The 17,249-nt window shown below is 39.1% G+C and overlaps 1 protein-coding gene across 1 annotated transcript in view; it reads right to left on the minus strand.

Annotated features, from left to right (window-relative positions):
- SLC39A10 (solute carrier family 39 member 10) overlaps positions 1 to 833 on the minus strand; it is a 43,372-nt gene extending 42,539 nt beyond the window's left edge. Inside the window, exon 1 of the mRNA XM_068196312.1 lies at positions 727 to 833. The gene's annotated coding sequence lies outside the window, so the exon portion shown is untranslated. The remainder of the gene's footprint in view (positions 1 to 726) is intronic.
- Positions 834 to 17,249: the final 16,416 nt, after the last annotated feature.

The raw sequence follows: 17,249 nt of genomic DNA on the forward strand, positions 1-17,249 counted from the left end.
CAATCTGAATTTGAAAGCCTATAATCTGTCAGATTTCCACTTTACTAAAATTCTGAGAATAAGGCTCCAAAGCATGACATAATATCCTTTGGCATATCAATACACATAATGGGATGAAAGAATTGGTACACTGGAGCTTCAAGACGTTGCTTCTTAAAGATAAACAGAAACTGAAACTAAAGTCAATACTTACTAATGATTTGCAAAGAAGCTTGAAATGAGAATATTTTAGTTAAGTCAGGTACTTGAAGAGAGACTGCTTGGGGCTCTTGAGCTCACATGAACCTAAGTTGGGCTGGCTCATTGCCAGATTCTAGGAAATTCTCAACCCAAAACCAGCTCACAGAGTTTTACTTAAGTTTATCTCAGATGACAGAAAAGCACTGATTTTGGACAGTGTGGTTCTGGGATAACATTATTTATATTACAGGATGTGTCAAATTCATAGTGTAAGAATAACCAGAATTTGTTCCTGTTTTTCCAAGGGGCTTTGGTTTTGAGGTAATGTGCTTTTCTTACTCTCAGAGAAGTATACAAATTTTGGCCCCATTTCTCAGAAGACATTAACAATATCACAGCTATCACTAATTCAATGAAAAATAGACTGGGTATGCAGCTTCTAAAAACAGTGAATCAGAAAATGAACTGCCAGCACCTGAAAGTCCTGCAGGCATCCCCTCCTTGAGAGCAGCATGCAGACACTACAGATCAGATCAGACCACTTACACGATGCTGGGTGCCAGCTCCATCATTCAGGACAGCAGTGTCTAATTCTTGTCATTTCTCTTTCTCCTCTTTCTCCTTTACAGGAGGGAGAGACTGCATGGCCTTTAGCCAGTTCCCTAAACAGGAAGAGTTGCTGTCCATGCAGTTTCTTTTTTAAATTACTGTATTTTTTAGGAGCTGTTTGAAGAGGGTTTTGTTATTTATTATTGTATTGAAATTGAACCTTGAGCAAGTAAAAACAATATTATGATAGTGCTCTAGTTATAAAACAGAGCTGCTGTTTTCACAAGAGGACACTTCAAATTGCTGCACAAAACCTTTGACAGTTGAACACTGAGAGGTTTGCAGTGTACAAGCCCCAGCTATTGTGAACAGCCAAGCAGCAATAGACAGTTTTTCAGAGGTTATTGCTGTTAGTTTAACTGTAGTCTAAAACATAGAAAAAAGTGACTTTTTTGGGGAGGGTTTGGTGGATCAATATTATTGCAATGCTTTCCATTTTTTAATGCCACTTGTGTTGTACAGCAAAACAGCACAGAAATTTGTTCTTTTTAAAAATCAGCGATCTCCTGAGGCCAAAGGACAGTCCTTTGTTAAGGACGGTTTAAGTCCACTCTTAGCTTTAATATAACCTGATCAGCAATCATTGAGAAAGCTGAGTGAGGAGGAAAGAATAGGACTTCAAAGAGTTGGCAGAGGCAGATGGAATTGCCCCCCAAACATCTCTGTCTATTCATTGCACCATAACAGTTGTGTCTTCCTGACATATCCCAGAGCTTTGTGTCTTGGTATGGCTCATGTTTAGCCCTTTGGCTGGAGCCACCAGTGAAGTCACCCAGCTACCTTGGATTATAGGTTATAATGCTGTCTAAAGACAACACACAACTGCTCTCTTGTCCTCAGAAAATCTGCTTTCCTGAAGTGTGACAGATACAGTGAGAATTGCCACAGAAAGCTTTTCAGAGATTGTAGAATCATAGAATGATCAAGGTTGGAAGAGGCCTTTGAGATCATCCAGTCCAACCATCTACCTTTTAGTACCACTAACCATGAGATGATTCAGTCTTTATAAGGCAGTTTGTGTTTTCAAGAATCTACAAAAGCAACCAACCTCCTTTTTCCTAACATGACTAAAGTGCATGGTCTTATCTGGGTAGAGGCCCCAAAGGGACATTCTGGCTTCCAGTTGTAGGAAACCAGGCCAGCAGTTCCATTTCTTCTGGGGGCAGTTTTTCCATGTCCTTTTCTGACAGTGTATTCTTGTAAGAACACAATCTACCTGTCAGTCAGTCTCACCTGAGTGCCTGGCAAGATCATGGAGCAGATTCTCCTGGGAACTATGCTAAGGCATATGGAAAATAAGGAGGAGAGTGATGACAGCCTGAGGGCATGGCTTCACTAAGGGCAAGTCATGCCTGATGTATGTGGTGGCCTGCTGAGGTGGGGTTACTTGGTGATGGATGAGAGAAGAGTAACTGACAGCATCAGCCTGGAGCTGTGCAAAGCACTTGACACTGTCCCTCACAGTGACATCTTGTCCCTGGAGTGGGAAGACATGGATTTGGTGGATGGATACTTGGGGGGTAGTGGATTGGTTAGATGGTCAATCTCAGAGCCAACAGCTCAATGTCTAGGTGGAGACCAGAGATGAGTGATGCTCCTCAGGGGCTGATGCTGGGATTGGCACTTTTTAACATCAGTGACACAGACAGTGGGGTTGAGTGCACCCTCAGCAAATTTGCCAACAACACTGAGCTGTGTGGTGCACTTTGCACATTGGAGGGAAGGGATGCCATCCAGAGGGACCTGGGCAGGCTGGACAGCTTGGCCCATGTGAACTTCATGAGGGTCAACAGGGCCAAGAGCAAGGTTGTTTGAAGGACAGGAAACACAGTACCTAAACTAGTGCTGATGGTTCCTCTGTGGCAACGCTTGCCAAGGTGGAATTGTAACTGAATAGTAACAGGTACAGAGGGATGAATAAGAAAAATCTGTTGCTGATAAGGGCTCAAATATGAGACTTCAGGTAACGATTTCTCCTCACTGCCCAGTCACTCTTCTCACTGCAGACCTTGAAGTCTCTCACCACTGACTGCTGTCACACAGTCTTTCTCAGCCAGCCAAGCCCTGGTGACACAGAGGACATGCTATATGTATACATTTGGTCCTGAGATACTGGTGAGGAATAATCTTCCCAGAATTAAGTTTTATCCTTCAATTACCATGCAAGGAGAGACCTTGAGAACACATTCCTATTTGACATTTGCATAGTGCACCTACACTGGAGCAGACTTTCTCAGCACCACTGAAGTTAATGCCTTAATAAAAACAACTCCTCCTCAATGGACTTTATTTGCTTTAGCCTGAGCTTATTTTCAGGGGATTAAAATTTAGCAATAATATTTTATGATCTTGAACTCTCTTCTGGTTTTGGAAAAAATTATGTTGTAAAGTTCAGAAAGGAGGCAGAAATTCTTTTCCTTTAGTTTCACCTTGTCATGAGGAGCAAAACCACACACCAGAAGCCTCCCACCAAAAAACAAACAAAAAATAAACAAAAACAAAAAGCAAAAAACAAAAAACAAACAACAAAAAAACCTGACAGAGCTTTTTTAGAGAACTTAATTCCACATAGATTTTAAAAAATAAATTATAAAGTGTGATGTACACTATTTTGATACCTATAGCTCTACTACTTCATTGAGATGTTTGAAACTAGGATTTAGTACAATTTAGTCTTAAGTACTACAAAGCATCCACAAACTACAGGGAAGGAATGATTACTGAAATACCTAAAAAGCAAGCGAGCCATATATAAGTGACAAGGTTTTAATCTTTACCCACGCACTCCAAACATGTCCATTATCTTTGGCAGCAAGACAAAGCTGTTCGGAAAATTGACACTGGTGTTCAGTAGGGAACAGGGAGTCCTGTGGAGACAATGGGATGTAAGACTTTCCTCCCTCCACCCCCCATTGTGCTTGTGGCTGGTGAAGTTCCAAGAGAACGTGGAAAAAAGATTTCTAAAGGTTTCTATTACCCTGAAACAACCATTTTCAGTAGACACCTAATGAACCCAAAGGAAGTCCACTTGGTTTAATTTTTTTCCCTGAAAACGGTGATCAAACAAGTTTACAAAGGAACACGGTACTTACCCTTTATCAGGCTCTGATTCAAGAGTTTAAAGCATTTTGCTGGCTTTACACAGGCAAGTAAGTATTTACCTCACTCAGTTGCTTAGTAGCTCCTTTCAAATCAATAGGAATGTAAATGTGCTATTAGTGAGGCTTTAGTCTTGCTGAATCATGTCCTTTGCATGTCCCAGTCATTACTGAAAAATGTGGCTGTGACCATCCACTGAATTTGTTATGGAAGGTAGAACATGCCATGACATCAGGCTGGTGTGTGCTGGTGGGGTAGGAGAAGAGGGATGATGAATGTTTTCAGCTGTGAGACTACTAAGCATTTAGATATTTAGCAAATTCTGCCATTTCCAGAAAAATCCTAGAGGCTAGAATCCAGGCATTTTGAAAGCCATGTTATTTCTTTAGGTACACTGCATACACATTAAAAAATCCCCAAACCAAACAAACCAAAACAGCATTTTGATTTCTGCCAGGTATGTGACACCATAACAACCACCAAAACAACAAAACAAATCTGCTTTTTTAAGGAAAGGCTTCATACACACTCAATTCAGTATGGACCAAGATGACAGTGTTTGCTTCTCTATTTGATAGCAACATTTAGGACCCTCCGTTATACAAAGAAATATTATCCCAAATATTACACGGCTGAATGAGAAATGTAGTATATCAAGAAGCTGATACAAAATCTCTGAAAATCAATATGCTCGCTTCAGTCAGCTCTGAAATAAACTTCAATGTTATTTTGGTTCAGTTTCAACAGAGATTTTTTTTTGGATGAAAATGGCAGAGAAAAACATTAAAGATAAGCCTAACATCTACAATGAAGCAGTAATGCTCAGCTATCATAAAGAGTCATGGCTTGTTTTCTTTCACATAGAAATCTTTGCACAGGAAGAAAGCTTCCCTTCCCTCTCACTCCCTCATGAAAATTGTTTTAGTTTTTAGTTTTTTGAAGCCATCACAGAAAATTTTTGATTTTGTTGTAAGCAGCAAGGTGTTTGTGTTTGATTGCTTCCAACTGCCAGAAGCTGTTGCAGAAAAGTCTGCAGCATTGCTATTCCAGAAATTATGTACTGCCTTGCTGTATTGCCTCTTTGCTTTACCTTTTTTTGCTTATGTTCATATGATACAATCCTACATATATCATATGTTCACATATATATGTGTATATATCTATATCTATATCTATATCTATATATATATATATAGATATAGCCTATATCTGTGTGTCTATCTTCATAGATATGCCCAAATCTAAAAACATTTAATGCAGAGATGGAATCAGGGTAAGTGGTCTTGCAGAGGAATGAAGCAAGCATCTTGCTATTAAGAAAATAAAATATTTATTGAGGTCAGAGGTGGAAGTTTACTAGATTAAGGCAGCACAGTGGGAATAGAAAACTAGCTGTGCCCTGAGGATGGTTTTGTAGCTGAAGCAGGGGAAGATATGCTCAGAGTGCAGTTAGCTCAGCCAAACCTAATTAGGTACACAACGCTCAGCCTGTTCATAGACTCTGTCTCCAATGATTGACACTTCTTTTATGATCAGGGTTTTTTTTTTTTATTAGAAGGTTGTGGGGTTACCAGATGATTGTAATGATCAATAAGTTGAAAAGAAATGACAGGCTCATTATTTACCCGGTATAAATCTGGAAAATACACGCATTGTGCTTTGTGTTGTCAAGCATAAATTACCATGTTCTTTCCAGAGTGTGATATATGTTGTGGGAGTAACTGGTTTGTTTTAGGATTCCTCATGTTAGATAAAATTAATGATGATATTTTCTTCTATTTCCTTATTCAGAACATTTATTTGTACAATCAACTCTAAGCTTAGAGTTTTCCAGGCACATTTTTGGACACAGAATTAAATACAAGAATAAGAAAAACCCTTTCAGGCAGTAAAGCTGCATTTTTAATCCCAGCAGTGATCTGTCATTCTCTGTTAAAGAGAAGATGCTGGATGTGTTTTTAGACCAGCTTAATTCCACTATCTGCATGAGGTTTCTCCTTGCAGTAACGAGAGTAGTGCTTTGCTGTGGAGAGTTGACACCTCACCTGTGCAGAGGCAAGGTGTTTTCTGTTTTCTGTGAGAGAGGGTTTAAGGTTAAGCCAATAATTATACCAAAGCTATATGGATTGAGTAGTATTAGGTCTATAATAAGAGGATATGAATTTAGAACAGCATTGCAGGGATCACCTGCAAAGTCCTTCATCAGAGAAGTCAGCCAGAGATTTGCTTCTCTTGAGCTATAGTTTTTCTTCTATTATCTCTTCTGGTTACTGAAGACTTTTATTCGCGTGTAGATTTACTGGAGGTGAAGTGTGAAAGTGGGCTAATTTAACTCTCCCTTAGTCCTGCCTCTTGCTGTTTTCCTCAGACTTAGCAACCAGTGATAAGAAATCAGAGATGGGTATGAGAGTGCATACCAATAGAGATAACAGTGAACAAATTGTTGAGGAGGTGGTAAGCATCTTTTATGCAGGTGGAATTCTAAAAATGATTTTTCTTGGCCATGAGAAGACAGATACAGTCATAAAAAGCCATGGGTTTTGAAATTCTGCTAATCTAATTGCTCTTTTGAGCCCCATCTGTTTATACTGATGAGCACACTTTTAAAAGTCAGTATAAAAGAAAGGCACATAGTGAATAACTAATGTTCCTAACCAGATGCACTGCCTTGCCCTTAATTCTCTCCTGAGAGGGTTGAAGGGATAGCTCTTCCAGCTACTCCACACCTGATCTAGAACTGGCTTCTGACTGATTGGAGGTACTGCTCTAGAGAAAGGCATGGTGGGGGTGGGAGGTCTAAGTGTGGGTGTGTGTTAACTACAAACCTCAATTTTGGGATGCAGTTCAAATATAGCTGAAGACTGGACATCAGGAGTCCTCACACTGAAAAATACAGTTAAGATGTACAGCATGGGTCTGCTTCACAGAGGATTTTAAAATGCAGTTCAAGATCATCTCAGGGTTAAATTAAAAGCAAAAGGGTCAGGATCAGTTTCAGACAAAATTAAAGGGGTAGGAAATGCTCATAATTATATGTTCAGTGCTTTAATAGAAGAAAATAAAAGGTTTGACCTGAAATGGAAACTAATCTGGAGCATACACATGTCACTTGAGTCAGGTGCCTAAAGGAATTGGCAGTGTCAAGAAGCTTTCTGCTCCCACCTACACCTTTGCACAGGTGGATGGCCAATGCACTGAAGTTGTATTTTAGGGAAAATTCAAAAGCCATTGCTGGCCTGGAAGAATGCCTGAAAGGAAGCATTTGAGAACATTAAAGTATCTCTTCTGGCATGCTTAACCAATTTTCCAAGGGACACAAGTTATGAGAGATTTTTTCTATCCTCAGTTTCAGCAATTTCCAGGCTGTATAGTACTGACCCTGAATCTCTTGGAAAGCAATTCTAACTTTTTATCATTCACAAGCCATTCTTCGCACATTCAGGCTTTGAGTAGATTAAGATTCCAGATCCAGATTTCTCTCACTGGTAGATCTCTGAGGAAAAGTCTAAGAAGTTCCTTTAGCAATAGAGAATTACCTCAGCAGTGACAAACTCTAACAGTCTTAAAATAAAAGTGTGACATACATGGAGATTCCCATGAATATCTACTGGTTTGAGATGATCTGGCCAGTGATACTTTTGTGCTTCCCAGGAATCTTCAGGTCCTGGATAGAATCCTTTTTGAGAGACTGAATGCTTTGGCATATTGGTCCTATTCTCAGTGAAAGCCTTCTGATTTCTCACATGCAGATTTGTGCAGTGGACAAGCGTTTTCATGCAGAATTAGCTTTTATCTGGAAATCTGTGGTATTTTCCTGCAGCTTACATGCAGGAAGTTGATGTTCCCTATATGTGTCACATTTGTTATATAAATAGAAAAGGGTGCCCTTGCAAAGTCATAGCTGTCTGCATACAGGCCCTTCAACCTGCATAAAACCTCAGAGATGTTGTGTTTGCCCCTTAATCAGAATGGAAAACTGAGCCTAAACTGACAGGGACATAAAGGAAAAATATTCTTCTAGAGCCCTCTTTCAATGATGTCTAAAGGATCATGTTCTGAACATTAACTTTTTCAATTTAACATTAACTGTATTCGAAATGATGACATAAAAAAAGTACGGCACACTGTCATTTCTGGTGCTACTCAAACCCTATGCAGAGGGACTAAAAGTGACTTAAAACCAGTGATGAGAAATGCAGAACCTAGAAGCCATTTAATGTATCTGGTATTCAAAAAATTTAATGTCTTTGGTTTTTATTAGTTTTCCTGTATGGACCTAAAAGCCCACTTAGTGTTTCAGTTAGACACAATTAATTAGCAATTTAATTTCTACTGGTCTGAGGAAAAAGGCTTGTAAATGAATGCAAATAATTTGACTATGCTTGCAAGAATTAAGATAAGCATTGCAATGCCTAAGCTTGGAGCTTGAAATTAGAAGCACAAGAAAATCCCAGTAAGTTACACACCAGGAGAGATGCACAACTGGAAACACAATATGCAGTTTTTGACAGTCAGTTTCACCCTGGCTCTCTGCCAGTAAATCATAATTTCCTTTAGAAGGAAGGAGTACAACTCATGGCTTTACTTTGATAGAATTTAATAGCCAGTACTTTAACACCTGGAATGAGATATTAGTGTCCAAATGGGAGCTTTATAGAGTTAGTTTGGGGGAATAATGAGAATATATCAAATGTGAGATGTGATGTGAGAGAACATAATAATCAGAAATGCTAAAAAACCCCCAAACCAACCAACCCAATACAGCACTCCCCCCACCCCAGCACCTCCCTCAAATACATCTCTTGGACCAAGTAAGAAATCATAAGGGTAATGGCTATAAGAACAAGTTGGATAGAGTGAAAGGTTAAGCAGTACTTAAAACCGTAAGAAATCTGAACAACCAAGACACTTAAAATTTATCAGCATTGATTATTTTGTAATATTCATTCAGTCCCAAATTACTTCAGAATTCCTCCTCCCTTCCACTGAGCACTCCTTTGTGCTGTAAATATTCGTTTCCTTTAGGCCAACCCAGGAGCAGCCATCACCTGCCTGGACAGTAATCAGATTATACTAATGGTGCTCCAGAAGCCCATCTAAAGTTTTAACCTGCTGTGATGTAAAATACCCTTTCTTTTCGAGCAATTCAAGAGAAGTCTGATGCTGTTTTCACACAGCTTATCATGCAATCTGCTGCTTCATGTGCATATGCAACCTGCCAGTCTGATTTAACTGCATAACTCAGTTTACCTGCAGTTTATCCAAGATCAGACCTTACATGAAATCAAACGCTGCATTTTGTAGAAGTGCATTTGTGAAGACAATCTCTTCTGCTCTCTGAACCCTTTCTCTCCAAAAGTTGTTTTTGGGGGACACTATGATATTGCCACTCCTAGATTTGGTATCTTATTTGAGGTGGCAGCCCTTACCTTTGCTTGATTTTAGCTACAGATGATGCATCACTGGCAAATTAAATTTTTAATTATATAACATATTTTTTAATCGAACAAAAAAAAAAGAAAAAAATTACTTTTACGCACACTTAAAAACATTCCTTGCCTCATCAGAATGTAACCAATTTGTAAAAAACCTTTTTAAATGCAGGTGTTTAATGAGCCCATTTGGACAACTATGTAACCTTCTGCTCCACTACTTTCACATTACCGCTAATTTATTTAATATCTAAAACAACTCTAGAGAGCAGTTCAAGAGGAAGTGATGTAGTTTGCTTGTTTCTTTTGGAGCTGCTTCTGAGCACATGCCATTAACACTGTATACATGAATAATGTGAAAATAGTCATGGTGTGTCATTAAAGGCTGGTGATGAACACACTGATAGCATATTTCTCTCATTCATTACTGCTCAAACACAATACAGCTGATCCTGCTATAGTCTTCTCTTATTCCACACATGCCTACACAAATTTTTGCAATCATCCAGCAGGTCTTATCAAGCTCCCTGTTTGCAAAGTAAATGGCACATACTGGGAGCCAGCCTTGTGCTGTTCATCCAGCTGCTAAGTGCATTTAGTGTGCAACATGCTTTCATCTCATAAAGCTCTGCTTAGAGCTTTAGCACCCAGCCCTCCCAAGTGAAGATGTTGCAAAAATTACAGCACTTTTGAATTCATGCAAGAGATGGTCCCCTATATCATTACTACATCTGATGGCACATTTCCCACTTGAGAACCAATTTCCTGGAAGAGTATTTTATGCCCACAACAAATTTTAATCTAAAAGTATGAGCCTGAATTTCCATGTTTATTGCTTCTCTTTACAAACAGAAAGATTATTTCTCTCTCTTTGCTCTCCCTGATATTTCACAATCTATGGGACAGGACAAGCTAATTGATTTCTTGTAACTCCTAATTTATAAAGTAAGCCAATTTTTAATCCTTGGGTTTACACCTACGACTTTAGAGCTAAGGATTTTGGAGCAAACTCAAATACTTGTTCTACATATGCAACTTTCTTAAGAATTCCATAGAAGTTTATTATGTTTCACCATTTCATTGTCTGGTAAGATATTGACTGCTCAGCAAGGATAACAGAAAGAAATAAGATATCCCACTATACTTACTGCCAGTCCTGGAGATGGACTCTGTCTTCACAGGGAGGGAAAAGAGACTAGAAATTTTACTCTAATAAATATAAAGAATTCCCTAAGCCTCTCCATCCACAGCAGTGCCACAGAGGACTACTGGGACAATATTTTATGGAGAAGGAGGTCTAAAACACGTGGAGGATGTTTACACGATACTGCTGCCAGGAACTGACCATGAAAGAGGGCACTTTTGGGAAAAAGCTTATAATGAAAACTACGCAAAATTCCCACCTCTGACTGCCAGTAGTGGCTTAGTGGATTCCCCTGAGATGATTTACAAAGGGCACCTAAGTGTGCAAAGGACATGGTTATGTAATTCTGAGGCAATTTCTACGCTACAGAAATAAGATTATAGTAGTAATAAATTATTTCCTTTTTTTTTCTCGCGTCAGACAATAGAACATCAACTATCAAAGAATTACGAGAGTTAATTTCTTTCCTGTTGCTTTTACGTCAGTTTTGACAGGAACTATTTACAGGTAGTTTGCTCAGACATGATACTAATATTCTTTGTGTATCTGCTGGTAAACCTGTGCATTTAACTAAACAGAATTAGTATTATAAACAGAATTAGTGTGATAAACATATCTGAGATACTAAATATCCATCAAATATCTGTCTGTCCAAATAAGCTGTTTCAACACTGCAAGCCAAGCTTAGACACATTCATTTGGCTGTGTTAAATATGAACATTACTCAAGCCAGGGCAACTGATTTGTAGATTAGAATTATTTGTACAGGTAACTGAAACAAATTAAATGCTCCCCATTACAAACCCATATTCGAGTGCTAAGTATTAAATCATTCAGCTGGGGTAGAGTTACATGCTTACTTAGATAAAATGCTAGAAATCTGATGCAACTGTTTGTGAAGACTTATTACTTTTCTCCTGGACAAAGATTACAGTCAGCATTAACTTTCAAGACGTAATTTAGATGGTCGAGGTTACCTTTCATATTTGCAATAGTGCATTCTCTGTATAAAATAATGCTTTGCCATGAACATCTTATTTTGTTACAAAAAATTATATTATGTGTGGAAAGATTTTTAAATTGTGTGAAAAACCAATGTGATAATACCTACATAGAGAATATTTTAGTATTCTGAGAAGTAAAAATCATCACGATTACAGAGCAGTTAGCAGAACTCAAAGATTATCTCTCAAGTAGATTTCTAGGACAGAAAACAACAACAAGTGGCTTACTAAAAATTCATTTTTAAATATGAACTCTCTTCTAGATGCTGGACTTTCATTACAGGGTTAAGGCTAATACAATCCAGGTTTGTAGACCCGTGAGTTTTTTATCTAAATAATTCTCAAAGTTCTTACAAAATAGTCAGAAACCTTTTATTTCTTGCACAAAGGGCAAACAAACAAACAAAAAAAAAACCCCACACCGGTCAAGTTTGGAAACAGAATACTCTGAATACAAATACTCTGTCAAACTCACAGGACTTCAAACACAATCTAATTGCAAAAAATGACTGATTGAACTAAGAAATAGCCAAGGGATAGAAATTCAGATATCTGCTATAAATGAAATCTAATTTTATTTTTAGGTCATGCAATAAGCAGAAAGAATAACACTGCTACAGGAGATACAGAGACTTTAATTTATGCACAAACCCTGGGTTAATGAGTCACACACATTTTAATGGAGACAGATGTAAAAGAGTTAGATAGGACCGATGAATAGATATTTGCTGATAAGAAAGAAACAGATGTGAGTGCAGGGCAAATAAAAATAGACACATCTTCTGTTAAAGAGACACCTAAAGCAGCCAAAGTAATTTGGGAAAACATCACTAATGAGGGTGGATTCCAGCAAAGAAATGCCCAAATTGCCTCTCACATAATAAATATAAGCAGTGGCCTGATTTTATACTTTTTTAGATCTCCCTTTATACAGTCCTTTTTCTGAAATACACCACAAACCAGACTCGAGATACAAATTTATATTGCAGAATGCTCAGGAAGAAAAACAGGAGCTGTGCAAGGAATCCTTTCCAGCAAAAGCAAAGCTCTTACTTAAGGCCTGAAATACTGAAGACACACAGTACTTAACTTTTGCTGTAATCCCAGTTATTTCAATGCCTCGACTTGTTGAATATTTATCTTCATATGAATATTTCCCTTGCTGTCACTCAGTTGCCCTTGTAACTCGCCCTGCATTTACCAGCTGAGTTCTGTAAAGGCTGTTTAACAAAACCCCGCATACCCTAAAAGTACAGTCCTGGAAGCCATTTTTTAACTGTCTGGAGGATGGTCAGAGAACCTCCAGATTCTACATGCTCTCACACAAGAAGTAGCAATAGAATTAATTTGTTTTCATAAAGGTAAGATTTGGAACATTTAGGATTTGACACGTAATGTGTCACTGAAAGAATGAGAGCTCCAAACAGAGCTATCCACTGAGGAAATTAATGCCAAAGCAAACTTTGTTGTAATAATTTCAGATTTGTTTGAGAAGAAAGGGGAGTGATGGCTAGGGTCTGCCATGGAACATCCTTTCTTGGAGAATGGAGGGTTCTTATCTGTTTTTAGAATGCATTTAAAAACTCTAAGGGTCTTTGGTGATCAATAAAATCCAAACCTCTTAGATTTTTTAGATTAAGTAGGTAGGCTTAGGCCAAAGAGAGTGGGAGAGCTAGCAGCAGACAGCACCATGAAGCTTATTCTGTGCCATTAGTTAACCAATGCCTGTGCTGGCTGTAGAGATTTCAAGTGCTGGCTTGAGGTTTCTTTTCTTGGAATCAAGATCAAAGCTCTGATTATATAGTGGCATTAACAATTTAATGTCTTTTTTTTTTTTTTTTTTTTTTTTTTTACAAGAGGGGGCCTGTTACTGTTTGTGATGTTCATCCTGCCAAAATCCAGTTTGGGCTGTTGAATGCTCCCTATCCAGAGCAATCTGGTTTTGTTGCTGCCTGTTTTATTGGAAAGAACATCATGCTGCAGGGTATGCATTTAATAGTTAATATACTTATTACCAAGTGCAGCTTTTGCCATCCTCTGCATTTCACAACCAGGTAGCCTGGTGTTGAAGGATCACACAATTGTTAAGTGTTCTCTGTTTTTTCATGTGGATGCCCACCAGGTGAAGAAGTGAGATTGAGCAAGAGCCCAAGCTGTTAGGACAGTCTCCCACCAAGGTCATTATCAGCGGCCACCTAAAGCCACAGAGTGGCTTTAACTCACTCACACAGTCTGATTAAAATCTGGACTATTTTCTGATGGCAAAGTCATCTCCACAGAGCCTATACCTGGAGCGGCTTCACTCAGCAGCATTGCATATGAATTTAGCTAATTAGCATTGAAGGAAGGTGACTGAGGAACTCATTGCATATAGAGGAGTCAAACCTGAGTGCTGATGCCCAATCATCTGAAATCTGGGGCTTCAGCAGATTCTCAGGGAGAGGAGGATGCCACCTCCTGTCATCCAGCAGCTCTGGTTTGAGCTGGCTGTCAGTAGCTGTCTCTGTAACAGCCAATTGTTTTTGACAGAGAAGCTGCCAACCTGCAAGGCTATTGATGGTTTGGAGGAAATGCGTTTTCTGAATTGTGTAGGTGTTAATTCCAATATATTTGCCTCCCTCTTCGGACCAGATACTCTTCCCCACTGTAGTGCAAAGCCTATTTCACTCCTATTCAGAAAGCAGCAACATTAATATCAAAACTCCATGCTAACAATGTATTTGAAACCTAGGCTCTTGTGAGCAGGTAAACAACTCACCTAAATGTGGAAATGTTTGTTTTCCTGTTTGGAATTCCCCCAAGCATGTACCTATTACAACCACTTAACTATTTTACCGATGAGCAGCTAAAGGGTGGTGGTAGATAACAAATATTTAATAACCAAGGATGCATCGTTTTGCTTTACTCAGAACTCTGGATGAGGGCATCCAGTTCCCAGCGCGTCTGGAAGTCAACAGGAACCCAAGAGCTGAGCTTAGCCTCCCTTTTGGCAAGAAAAGCACCACCTGGTGAACCACTTTGAAAGGCTGCAAGAAGTAAACTAGTTTGCAAACACGTTTGCCCTTTGTTCTCACAAAGAATAAGGTGGAGATACTTCCCTGCAGTGACACCAATCAGAGAGGGCCTGAGGATGGCATGAGGGGCAGGATAAAAGGAAGGGATGGTGTTCATGGTACAATGCCCAGCTCCATGTGCTTCCTGCACTGTTCCTAGCCAGGTTCTCAGGTACTGAAAAAAGATTTGTTTGAAGGTCACCCATTCTTCTGCGCTTAAACAAAGTTTTTGGTAAAGTGTTAGTCATTCACAGAAGAATTAAACCGTCAGAGCTGTAGTTTCATGCTGAGAAATCATAACATGGTTACACTCTGGGCCCAAGTCCAAAGTGAAAGTAGTTTGTAAAGCCTAGTTAAAATACTTGTACAGTTTAAGAATTTGTTATGCTCTCTTCCTTCCTTAAAATCTACACCCATGTATACACACAGTTTAAGCATTATCTATCTGTTTACATGGTCTTTAATCAGCTGAATTAAAAGCATTCCTGCAAATTGCATGTGTTCACTAGATTTAGTGGCACTGTATATTACTTTATCTTGTGCTTCTCTGAAGGAAGGTATTCCTGACAATGCTTCCAACTTTTGAGTTAGGAAACAAGGGACAAGGGAAACAAATATCTGGGACAAAACCATCAATGATCCTAAACTGGAAAAGCCTCCCCTTTAAGATGAGGCAGTGTGATGATTTGCTGCCTTATCTATGTTATATACTGGAACATAGTGCAGAGGTCCTGAGGGCAGTGCTGGAGCTGAGGGCAGAGAAGCTGAGCAAATGTGGCTGTGTAGGACTGCTCACAGTAGCTGTTCCTCACTGCCTTTGGCTGTGACTGGATGTCAGGGACAGAGAGGATGGTACAGGCAATGGATTTGAGTTGTGGCTACTCTGGTTACAGATTGGGAAGAGTTAGGTAATTTCTGGTAAAAAGTGAAAATATCTTCCAGTGGAAGACAGTTTCTTCCACTCACTTAGAAACCTTTTATTATTCCCCCCAGCTGTTTCCCCCAGTTTATAATTATCATCTTTATTTTATGGAGTATGTATTTTCTTATATTAAGCCCCAATATCTGTCAATAAGAAGGTCTTGCTTGTCTTGCTAAACCAAGTAGAGCTAAATCAGTGTCATGGTCCCAGAGAAGCAGTTTCAGAGACAGTAGAAGTGCCTTGTTGGCACTTGTTGGCAGAAAATGATGCTGACAGTTCTGCAGAAATGCAGCTTCTTTAGGTTCTCAATCTCCTTCTAGCATGTCCAAAACAGAAAGAAGACAGAATAAGTACTAGCCCTGCTGCAGACAGGATGGAGCTTTTGGAAGCTTGTCTACAGTTTCCAAAGGTATCCTAGTACTTTTGGAAAGGACTGTTTTGGAAAAAACTTCAAAGATAGAGAATCCATCCAGCTTTTAAAGCTATAGATCAGTTTAAATGTTTTAGATTTTCATCACTGCAGACTAGAAAAATTTTGATAAAAGCAGTCTGCTGATTAACCTCTTCCGTTCTCTTTAGCTCCTAAGTTGAAGTCTGCTGAAGTGTCCTTAATCTTTGCTGCACGGGCCTCCAAAGCCCTCTGTACCTTTCAGTGGATCCAAAAGCACATTTGGGATTGTAAGCAAGAGACAAAGAATGAAGGAAAGCCAGGAAGTCATCAATCTAGGAAAAAAGTAAAAGTTTTAACTACAGCTCCTCCCAACAACTGATTAAAGGCTAACACAGCAGCTTGGCTGGGAAGGCTGCTTCCCTCCTGAGCCCCAAGGTAAGCAAATATTGTAAATGCTGTGGGGGAGTGGCAGCAGGAAAAAGGTGGAAAATTTCTCTTAGCTTGGACTTTTTTGAGATGGGCCCAAACAAAATCTGAGTAACTCTTCAGCTATGAGATATGCTGACCTTAGCTATGGATTGGAGCTCTGCAGCTCATGGCCATTGTTAGGTGAGAGTTTTATGTGGAATGTTTAAACATAAAAACTGATATGGCTTATGGATGTGTTTGCCAGACAGCAAACAAGTGATGGCCACACACAAACATGCACATGATTTCTTTTGATGCTGGAAGCTTTACCATTCAAAACAGCTGTCCTGAATGATGGGTTGAAGATAAGCAATCAGCTCAGAACTGGGCACCATTAACTGTGTGGAAAGTACCTGCAAGCTGGACCCAAGTGCCGTATGGAAAATATGGAGATATTGCATTAACTTTCTGCATCAGTGATCATAAGTGGGAAAACTACCAGCTTATAGTGATGTTGGACTGAAACAAAGTAAAATAAGAACAGAGAATTAGCTTCACTAACGTTCAGTGGTTGTGACGTGTACCAGCATCATCTGGATTTAACAACAACAGATTAGCAGGATCATTAAAAAACCCAAACAAACAAAACTGAAACATAACCAAAACAAAAACCCAAATTAAAACCTCCAAACCATGCCCCCAAAATTACAAAGAATAAAGCTATTTTTATTGGAGAGTGTAGAAGGACCTGTGAGTGGCTATACTGCCAGGTTTACTCAATATATATTATGTATAATTATTAAGTGACATATATATGAACTCATTTACGAGAAGCTATTAGGAAAGCTTAGGATAGAATACTTTGAATTATGATGCTAGGAGTCCAAGCTAACTGTAGGTCCATATAAAGCTACTGAAAACCTGCAGCTAATTACAGGCCATAAACGAAGCTGAGAGCAAGCCAGCATCACTAAGGGGGAAAAAAAAGCAAACCAACCCCAAAAAAT

The sequence above is a fragment of the Anomalospiza imberbis genome, chromosome 7, assembly GCF_031753505.1.
Source record: "Anomalospiza imberbis isolate Cuckoo-Finch-1a 21T00152 chromosome 7, ASM3175350v1, whole genome shotgun sequence".
NCBI classification, from domain to species: Eukaryota; Metazoa; Chordata; class Aves; order Passeriformes; family Viduidae; genus Anomalospiza; species Anomalospiza imberbis.